The sequence below is a fragment of the Poromitra crassiceps genome (genome assembly GCF_964638095.1).
Source record: "Poromitra crassiceps genome assembly, contig: HAP1_SCAFFOLD_613, whole genome shotgun sequence".
Taxonomy (NCBI): domain Eukaryota; kingdom Metazoa; phylum Chordata; class Actinopteri; order Beryciformes; family Melamphaidae; genus Poromitra; species Poromitra crassiceps.
The window spans coordinates 85750-96000 of NW_028151795.1; the positions used below are offsets into that span (position 1 = coordinate 85750).

At 48.5% G+C, this 10251-nt stretch overlaps 1 pseudogene across 1 annotated transcript; it reads right to left on the reverse strand.

Moving 5' to 3' along the window:
• Positions 1 to 2228: 2228 nt before the first annotated feature.
• Positions 2229 to 3074, reverse strand: LOC310771408 (SPRY domain-containing SOCS box protein 1 pseudogene; annotated as a pseudogene). Its single transcript has one exon. The product of its transcript is annotated as an SPRY domain-containing SOCS box protein 1 pseudogene (transcript).
• Between the last annotated feature and the right edge of the window lie 7177 nt (positions 3075 to 10251).

Genomic DNA, 10251 nt, shown 5'->3' on the forward strand with positions numbered 1-10251 from the left:
GCTATTTGCGGCTGGCGCTCCCAACTCGGTCGGGCCTTCGATCTTGGTACGTACTTTTCCTGCCTTCGACCTTTTTAGCGACTTACAAGCTATTTGCGGCTGGCGCTCCCAACTCGGTCGGGCCTTCGATCTTGGTACGTACTTCTCCTGCCTTCAACCTTTTTAGCGACTTACAAGCTATTTGCGGCTGGCGCTCCCAACTCGGTCGGGCACCTCGCGATAGCGCTTCCCAGCTTGGCTCACCTGGCCGCCTTGGCGCTTCGCGATTGTACTTTTCCGGCCTTCGACCTTTTTAGCGACTTACAAGCTATTTGCGGCTGGCGCTCCCAACTCGGTCGGGCCTTTGATCTTGGTACATTAATGTTTGACTTGGCGCTTCCCGGCTTGGCCTACTTGGCTGCCTTGGCGCAACTACCCTGACTTTCTCCGACTCTCTCTTTCTCTATCCCCCCCCAAAAATGAGCCGGGGAATTTACTGCGCCTTACTGGGCGCCATGCTTACGGGGAGCCGCCACCAACGAGACATTTTAAAGTCCGGGACACTGTTCGTTGCCATGCTCACCGATTAAGGGAGGAGGGTTCTTTGGGCCACCAGTATGGCCGCCTGCTCCGGGCGGATGTAGCTGGAGAATGCCGATGAGGACCAGCGGCCCATTTGCTGGAGGGAGGCGGAGGACACTCCTTGCTCGGCGGCCGAGGTGGCCGCTCCGATCCTGAAGGAGTGGCTGGAGTAGTTCTTCGTCGGGAGGTTGCATTGCTGGAGCGTCTGCTTGAGGTGCAGGGTGAACCAGGATCTTGTCATGTGGTGACAGGGTGCGATGAGGAACAGGGGAGCCGAGGGGCCGGTCGGAGGCCTGAGCTTGACGTAGTGAGCCATGGACGAGAAGGGGCAGAAGGGGGGCTAGTGCCTTCCTGTATGCTATTGTGTGCTGGGGCAGCAGGCTGAGGGCAGCGGATGCCAACGACTCAACAACTGATCCGTAAGGCCAGGGACATTGTGGGGCTGGATCTGGGCTCTCTGACTGCGGTGTCAGAGAAGAGAACGTTGTCCAGGCTACGCTCCATCATGAACAATGACTCGCACCCACTCCACGGCGTGCTAGTCGAACACGGGAGTACGTTCAGTGAGAGACTGATTCCACCTAGATGCAGTACGGAGAGGCACAGGAAATCATTCCTGCCTGTGGCCATTGGTCTATTTAATGCCTCTCTTAAAAGAGCACCTCGGAGACGCTCAGTCTCCCTGAGACTGAGCCAGCCGATAGGTTAACTGTGCCTGGCTGAGCCACGTGTAGCGTATAGGGCAAGCCGACTTAATATAGTCAGGGTGCAATAATGATAATTGACACGGAATGTATACTTACCTGACGTATTTTGTATTTTGCTACTTAGACATTCCACTTATTTTTGCTTCTAGCGCATTTACTAGTTATTCTATGCTATGTTGTGTTTTTTTTTTGCTTATTGCTTAATATTGCATTTGCATTGCATTTACTACTGTTTATTTTATTTTAAGCTATGTGTGTTCTGTGAGCGAGCTACTGTAACCTGTCCCAATTTCCCCTCGGGGATCATTAAAGTCATTCTGATTCTGCTTCTGAAGAAATGCCAGAGGCATTTTACTTTGAAATTCGTTAAGAACAGGAAGTGGTGTATTAAGACCGGGTAGCTTAACACGGAAAGACGTCAGCATTCCCTGGGCCGTCTGGCTTCGGTCTGAAAGTTATGCAGTAACACTCATTCTAGCTGATGCTCAGACAAGCTCCATGGGCCAGGGGTGTTAGAATGGCCCCTTGCGTGGTTATTATTATTATTGTTGTTATTATTATTATTATTATTATTATTATTATTATTGTGACTCCCGCTGGCCATTTGCCAGAAAGCGATTTCCGCTTAGGCGTCGGAAATGGGCAGGCTGAGATGCCCACTGGATAGAATAGTCAGATCACAGGCCAAATAACTTGTCAGTCAGCTTCGCTTTATTTAGTCAAAGCACGAGGGACACCTACGGTACATGTGGTGTTTTCAGAGCAATGTAAGACAGTATTTCTGTTTGGTGGGGCGGGCCGTTGCGGGCAGACGGAGTATTAAAGAGATGAGAATACGTCTGATTTTACTGGACTGGTAGATTGCCCGTTTAAATGCTGAAGTACTGATACTTTCCTCATGGGTCCTTTCGCATCCACGGGTGACTGGTCCTCCGGGGTATGCTCGGTGTGCTGTGGTCGTCAACCCCGTTCTTGGTAGAGCAGGTAGCTCTTGAGAGAGGCGGGCAGGGGCAGTCCGTGGATTCCGCTCAGGCGGTCCCTTCCTAGAGCCGCCCGCACAGAGCGCCTGCACAGGTCCATCAGAGGGAGGGGATCCGGATCGAGTCCGTTTATGTACCGGATTCGTATTTCGCAGTGTCCCCACACGGCGCTCACTGCGGGGTACACCTTCCTGCCCTTAAGTCGTCCGAACGCCACCCCTAGGTCATGTCCGTCCACTATGAAACGTAACATCCCCTCGTCCATGTCCAAGACGACTAACAGCGAGTCTGGTATTATGAAGGTGTCGTCGGGCTCCAGGAAGGCGGGGTAGGTTCTGCCCGCGTGGTTCTTGCCATCGTGGTAGAGTTTACACCGGCCCAGGTCCCAGCCCCAGGACTCGGTGTTGTTTCCCACCAGGACCGTGTAGCCCACCGAATGCATCGGCGCGTCGCCCGTGGCCACCCCGACCACGGCGTGGGACCCCCTCTGGCGCGTGGCCCAGCTGATCTCCCACACGTGCAGTCCCTGCGTGTAGCCCACCCGGCCGCGGATGGCGTCCGTGCTCTGCGCCACAGGTTGGCGGTGGAGCACCAGCTTGTTGACGTCCTTGACGAAGATGTTGAGCGAGCGGTCGTCATTGTTCCAGGAATGCTGCACCTGGACGTCCGGGCCGGCGGGCGGCATGTCCAGCAGCCGGTCCAGCCGAGAGGGCTTGGTGTGCTCCGGGGGCGTGGCGGATGCCAGGGTATTTGTCCGGGCGGGTTGTGTGGTGGTGGGGAGCACGTCGGCTGGGCGGGGCCGGGATCGGCTGCTGAGCCGGCTGGGCTGAGGCGAGCGTGGGGGAAATGGGGGGGGGGAATTTCCAGCGCCCTCAGGCGAGCCTCCACTGATCTCTTAGCATCTAGCAGGGACAGCAGGATGGCTCTTAATGGCCCGGGCAGGATCGGCTGCTGCTGGGCTGAGGCTAACGTGGGGGGAATGGGGGGGGGGGTTCCAGGGCCCTCAGACGAGCTTCTACTGATCTGCTAGCATCTAGCAGGGACAGCAGAATGGCTCTTGACGACCCCTGTCGGCTCGGCGGAGCTACGAATGGGGCCGCTTCCGCTTCCGGGGCGGCGGCCTGGAGGTCAGTGCGACCAGGAAGTACGTGGCGTCTCGCGGCGGCCCCGCGGCCTGCATTTCCCCGGCGGCTCCCGGCTCTCGGGGCAGCTGCCTCTACTGGTCTTCGCCCGCGGCCTCTCGCACGTCCGCGCCGAGCGGCCTCTCCCTCCGGCACGCTCGCACGCGTTCTTGGGCGTCCACGGCGCGGCGCTTCATCTTCTGCTCTCCTACCACGGGCCGTCGCAGTGGCGCGCCCCGTGCCACGGGAACGCGCGCTGGGCCTTCTCGTCGGGGCTATGCTGGCAGCCTGTGGTCCGGTCGCTTCGCCAACGTCTTCGTCAGACACCTCGGAAGGCAAGTACGCTCCGTGGCCGGTCCGGGACAGGGAACCGATGTCTAAGCTGTCGTCACAGTCCATGGACTGCTCTGGCTCGGAACTCGACATACCAGGAATGGAGTGGGGAACGTTGAGAGATCTGCGGGGAATATCCACGGGTAGAGAAGGCTTGTGGGTGCTGATTCGGTCTGCAGATCTGGTGCAAAACAACGCTTCGGAGGACGGCTTCAAGGGAGATGGACTGCTGAGAGCTAGCTGCTGCTATGATCGGCCAGAGAGAGAGAGGTGACGTAGAACCCTTGCTATATATATGAGGATTATCTGACGTCATAATTGACGTCATAGCAGGCGTCATGCTAGGGCTTTGAATGACCACGTTATGCTAGAACTTGACTGTCGTCAGGGGATGATCGGATTATGCATGAGTGGCCTTCTGCTTGAAATATGGTCTGGAGACCTCACATCTTTGCAAGTTACAGAATAATTATCTACGCTATCCCCAGTTATAAAGGAATGCACGATATGTATTGCCGGCCACTAGGCTTGGCCAATTGACAGCGCCAGTGCGTATGGGTCTGTAAGACATGTCCCATTAAACAACGTTAATTTTGATGCATAACATTGCTTATCACTAGGCGATAAGCTGTGGTAGTAAGCAGAGAACTGCATTTTAAAACTAAAATATAACTGTGTGTTGCAGATGGGCATAGAGCAGTCCTGACAGCAGGGCTTTTACACAGTTCTCACTGTCTGTCAATGCTGGGCTGACGGCTTTTTGCCTACACGATGCGCGCGCAGCTCAATGTTGACAAGCTGTATAAGGGGTCTATAGTATAGTACAGGGGTTCCCAAACTTTTCAGACCAAGTACCACACGTACCAAACCAAATTTCCCAGGGACCAGTTCCACCGCGTATACCCTCCCCCCCCCCCCATAAAATAAAATCTTCTGATTTATGCAATAGCAGCAGAAGGGTAAATAACAATTACCTGGTTCAAAACGGAGACACACATACCTGCCAACATTAGGCTGTGAAAAAGAGGATTCCTTTGAAAATGTTTTTTTTCCTCGCCAAATTTTTGCCTAACTTTGGGGTGTTATTTAGCTACCTTCCTGACAAGCTAGTTGGTTGGTTGGTTGGTTGGTACAAATCGATTCCTTAGGTCTTCTCATTTCATATGATACCAGAAACTTCACTCTGGCTTAAAACTGAGCCTACTGCAGCCTCTGAAAGAAAATGTAAAAAGAAAATATATTTCCCAAATATCGCAATATTTCCGAAAATCGGCACAATCCGGCTACTCCTCAGGGTTAATGTGTATATGTAAAAACTGCCTGTAAAAAAAAAATCAATTATCTGGCGGACCACCAGGCGGTGGTCGGAACCAATGGTATAGTATATCAGGGTTATGTAAGGTATCTGTGCCTTGATGTGGGCCTGCTCTCTGATCCAGGATCAGATGGTCACTGAACAACTGGAGCTCCAAGGACAGAGCCGTCTAAAAGTGTGTGTGTGTGCGTGTTGTGTGTGTGTCTCACTTGTGACCTTTTAAAGTCAATCTGAATCTCAGCGTCCCTCTGGCTGGAAACTCTATACACACACATATGCTCATACAGATGGTTGCACACACACACACACGCACGCACACACACTAGTCTCGCTTGCCCGACTCACTCCGTTTCGCGCTGTACCCGCGCAGGAGAGTGTCTGGCTGGTAGGGTTGTCACGATACCAAAAATTTGACTTCGATACCGATACCAAGTTCAGTATCACGATACTCAATACTGATATGATACTCGATACAGATACGATACTCGATACCTAATGGATAAGAAACAGAATTTCCACAAGGTTGATCACATTCACAAATTCAATGTTTAGTAACACCCTTAACAGTCACTGTGGGATTGAAGGACACCTTTTGAAATGTGTCTATCTGGCATTAGAAGACCACCTTATTAACTGAATGTTTCTGTATTAGAAGAATAACTAACTGAATGTTTCTGTGTTAAAAGAATAACGCCATATTAACTGAATGTCTCTCTGTGTTAGAACAACGCCATAATGTAGGCCAACGGTTCCCAAATGGTGTGCCTAGGCACACTGGTGTGCCTTAGGACAAGTCCAGGTGTGCCTTGGAATTTTCCATTATTGCAATTGCAAATATATCTTAAAAGTTTAAACTATACAAAAAGTGGGTGTGTTGCTGCTTTGATGTAGTAATTTTGCAAAGTTTCAAATTAATTCCTAGAGTAATATATTTTGTCAAATTTTATTTGACATTAGTAAATAAAAAAACATTTAGAGTCATAAGAGTAAAAGAGGCTATTTTGCACCGATAGACAGGCTATATAGGTGTGCCTTGAGATTTTGTCGTGCCATTGGTGTGCCTTGGGCACAAAAAGTTTGGAAACCACTGATGTAGGCTATCTCTATGCATCTCTTAATACAATATTTCACTTTACACTCTTTACAAATTATATAGCCATGTACATTGTACTCTTCACAATCTTGTGATATCAGTCTATGTTTGAGACAGGTCCTTTGCCTGTCTCATTGAAAATAGAAACACAATAGAAAAATATGAACTGCATGACTGGCACAGCACACTGTAGGCTATAGCCGCTTTCACACACAGATCGCGCAAAATTGCAGTTCAGCAGGCCCGCAAAGCCGGCAGCCTCACCACAGAAATTGCTTTCACACACAGTCAAGCAGCACCGCCACATTCCCGTCTTGGGGTGTGCTTTCAGGTGACAGCCACCGCCCCCGGATTGAAAGGCGAGCAGAGGCATTTCCACCCAGCTCCTCCTAGCCCAAATGAATATTTTCATAGGTTATTTTCATAGGTTTTCATAGGCAGTCATAGGCAGTCATCTCTCCCATCTTTAAGAGTGGCGACTGTTCAGAACTAAGCAATTATAGACCGATTAGCATCTTGCCCATCCTCTCAAAAGTGATAGAAAAAGGTGTTGCATGCCAATTAACAGCCCACTTGAACTCCAGTCATCATCCACTTCATCCTATGCAATTCGGTTTCAGGCCTCAACACTCCACTGAAACAGCAAACTGTTACTTTGTAGAGGAAATAAAGAGCATGCTGGACAAAGGAGGTGTAGTAGGTGCAATATTCCTATACCTGAAAAAAGCTTTTGATACAGTCAACCATAATGTACTGCTATCAAAACTTTCCAAACATAACATCTCGACCCATACGATGAAGTGGATGACATCTTACTTAAACAACAGAAAGCACTGTACAAGAATCAATGGTCATACTTCCTCACTTTTAGATTGCTCTACGGGGGTTCCCCAGGGTTCGGTCCTGGGTCCTGTCTTCTTCGGTGTGTACATAAATGACCTCCCCCACATCTGCACAGATGTGAGAGTCCAAATGTACGCGGAAGACACGGTCATATTAGTCCAGTAAAAATGTCACTTGACCTCACACTAATTGCAACAAAACCAAACTCAACTGATTTTGTATCCTCAATATGTCCTCAATGAAGGAAAAAAAGTGTTAAGGAAATGTATGAAGGGAAATTTTTGAAAATGACCTATATGATGCTACCAAAAACGTTTATTTATTTATTTTTTAACATTTTCTTTTCTTTTCTTTTTTATTTTTTTTTTATTTTCTCCTTGAAGCAAAAAACACATACAGGATATAAGTGATGAGATTTATGGCACATTAAAAAAAAAAAAAAAAAAGGCTTCCATAGGCTACCATCATATTTAGGTCATTTTCAAAACTTTCCCTTCATACATTTCCTTAACACTTTTTTTCCTTCATTGAGGACATATTGAGGATACAAAATCAGTTGAGTTTGGTTTTGTTGCAATTAGTGTGAGGTTGACCCACATATTTGCGTAAAATGCCTGGACTATATATGTACACGCTGGCCCCTATTCTCCCACAGGCCTTCGGCGCTAAAACGGGCCTTAAACGCAAAAAAACATGCCTTGCCCCTGCCTCGGGAAGATATCAACATGGCTTTACGCTGCCAAATGCGCTTTAGGCCGAATGGGCGTGGCGCAGTCCCAGAATGGGCGAGACTAGGCGTGTCGGCGCTAAATACCGGCCTACTGATATCTTCCGACCTGGCGTAAATTTAGCGCTTTGCGCTTTTGAAAAGCAGGCCTATTCAGTGCGCCGGTTGCGCGGAGCACTCCTCTGGCTCCCCTCTGTCACCCTTCTCTGTGTCACTCCCTCTCTCTTGCTCATATCAGTCTGACAGGCACAATACGACTCTCTCTCTCTGACTCCCTCGCTCAGACAGACACAACACGTCCCATAGAAAAAATAAGTTGTAAGTTCACTGCAATGTGAATGTCCCAGCATGCATTGTGCTTCTCCATTTCGCTACTAAATAGCAACCAAATGAGCCGAAAACCTATATTAAGGGAGGATCTAAATAATGTGTAATGGTAACACAACCTCCAATTGTAGAACATTTCAATATTGGACCAAATAAAACATCGAAATGAAAACACCACCCTATGTGAAACATATATGTCCTCCTGGGCCTATATATACCCCTTGTCGATTTAACGTGATTTAGATAAGTGACAGCGGAACGCGCTTCGGAACGCGCTTCTACTGTCATCTGCTATACTGTGATGTCCGCTCCAATAACTTGGCCCTACTTCACATTTAGTTTTACAATAAAAACACATGTATGCAATGACTTTACATAATGTAGGCTATATTTATGTGCATCATCCTTCCTGCAGCAGGCGAGAGAAAATGATATCTTTCTGGACAAACTTTCACCAATCTAATAGGCTATATTTTTCTAGCTGATGCATTTAGAACATTCTTTTCACTTTGATCTTGCTATAGTGTAGGGTATTTACATGCTTGCAGTATTTAAACTGCAGTTAGATTGGTTTGAGAAGCATAATAATATGGAATAATAGCCTATATATGGAGATAGACAGACTGGATGAAGGGAGGGGGGGGCGGCAGAGCGCTTGGCTTTGTCTGGTTTTACCGGATTTGTCCAGGAATTGGAGCTTAAAAGGCAAGCGTGTGTCTCTTTACTGCAATTCTCCAATGAGCGGACTATGCATAATTTTACGCTTAAAAGGCGTGGTTATAATGGTTGAGGCTGAGTGTAGCGCCGATACCAAGATAGCAAGTGCGCTGGTCCACGCCCACTGATTTGCGCAGCGCCAGGCGCTCGGCCTAGAAACAGCGCTGATGCAACGATAGGGGCCGCTGACTCCAAGCAGGAAGCTGCATCTGTGCTCACAGTCGCTATGGAAAAGCTAGCTATGTGGCTGAATGACTCCTGCCTGACCTTGAATGTCGCTAAAACAGTGAACATGTATTTCTCTATAAGGCGTAATAACACCCCCCCTCCCGACATCTTTGTTAAGGGTCAGAGGGTGGAGGTTGTCCAGGAGTTTAAATACCTGGGTATTATTTTAGATAGCAACCTCTCCTTCATAAAGCACATAAAGAAAACTGCAGGGACTGTCAAACGTAATCTTCGGCAATTTATTCATTCATTCGAGGTCAGCTGAGCACTGATGCGGCAAAACTGTATCTTCATTCTTTAATTTTATCACATCTGTCTTATTGTGCCACTACATAGTCCCAGGCCAATAAAACAATGACGTAGCCACTCTTTACTCTATTCAAGCAAGCGTTGAAGGTCCTGGATAAAAAACCGCTATCATTACTGTAACATTATCAAGAAATATAACTTTCTAACATTCGAGAATTTCCTGCTGATGGCAAATGTCAGTCTGTTGTATAGGATCTTCCACGGCCTTGCCACTACCACTACCACTACCCCCTGCCTAAAATGGATACTTTTGAAAACAGTGCTGACCCTGTTTTAGTTGGAAAACTGTGGGATTGCCCACCGGACCGTCTGAATCACAAGTCAGAATGTCCGGGTTTTGCCACAAGAATTCCTGTCACAAGCCTCTGATTGGCTGGGCTGTTACGGAAGTCTGGCTCTCCACGTGCATTGGTGCCTCGTTCAAAATGTACCACCCCACGAGTTGCATCATGCAAATGAGGTCCGTGGTTGGTCAATTCATATATACATTACATTACGTCATTTGGCAGACGTTTTTATCCAAAGTGACTTACAATCAGTGTTTGGAATAACGCCGTTTAAAAGAACGGCGTTGGGTAACGCCGTTATTTTTTCAGTAACGGGGTAATCTAACTAATTACTGTTTCCGTCGTTACAACGCCGTTATCGTTACTGAACGCTAAATGCGGTGCGTTACTATGAAATGATTGAGTAAACTACCCGTAGCCTACACTAGTGTTGTCAAGTGAGGAGACCGGGTGGGTTAACATAACGAGATAAACGATTATGATTGGCTAAGGCAGAGTCATGTGTTTCATGGTAGCCAATCGGAGCCAGTGTTACACACGAGCCAGGAGTCAGGACACGGGCGACACACACACACACACACACACACACACACACACACACACACACACACAGACACACCAAACAGATTCGAGGAAGCAGCAGAAATGGCGAGTCCGGAGCTTCCGTCCGGAGTAGAGAGCTGCGCGGGCCTGAAATTTCGGC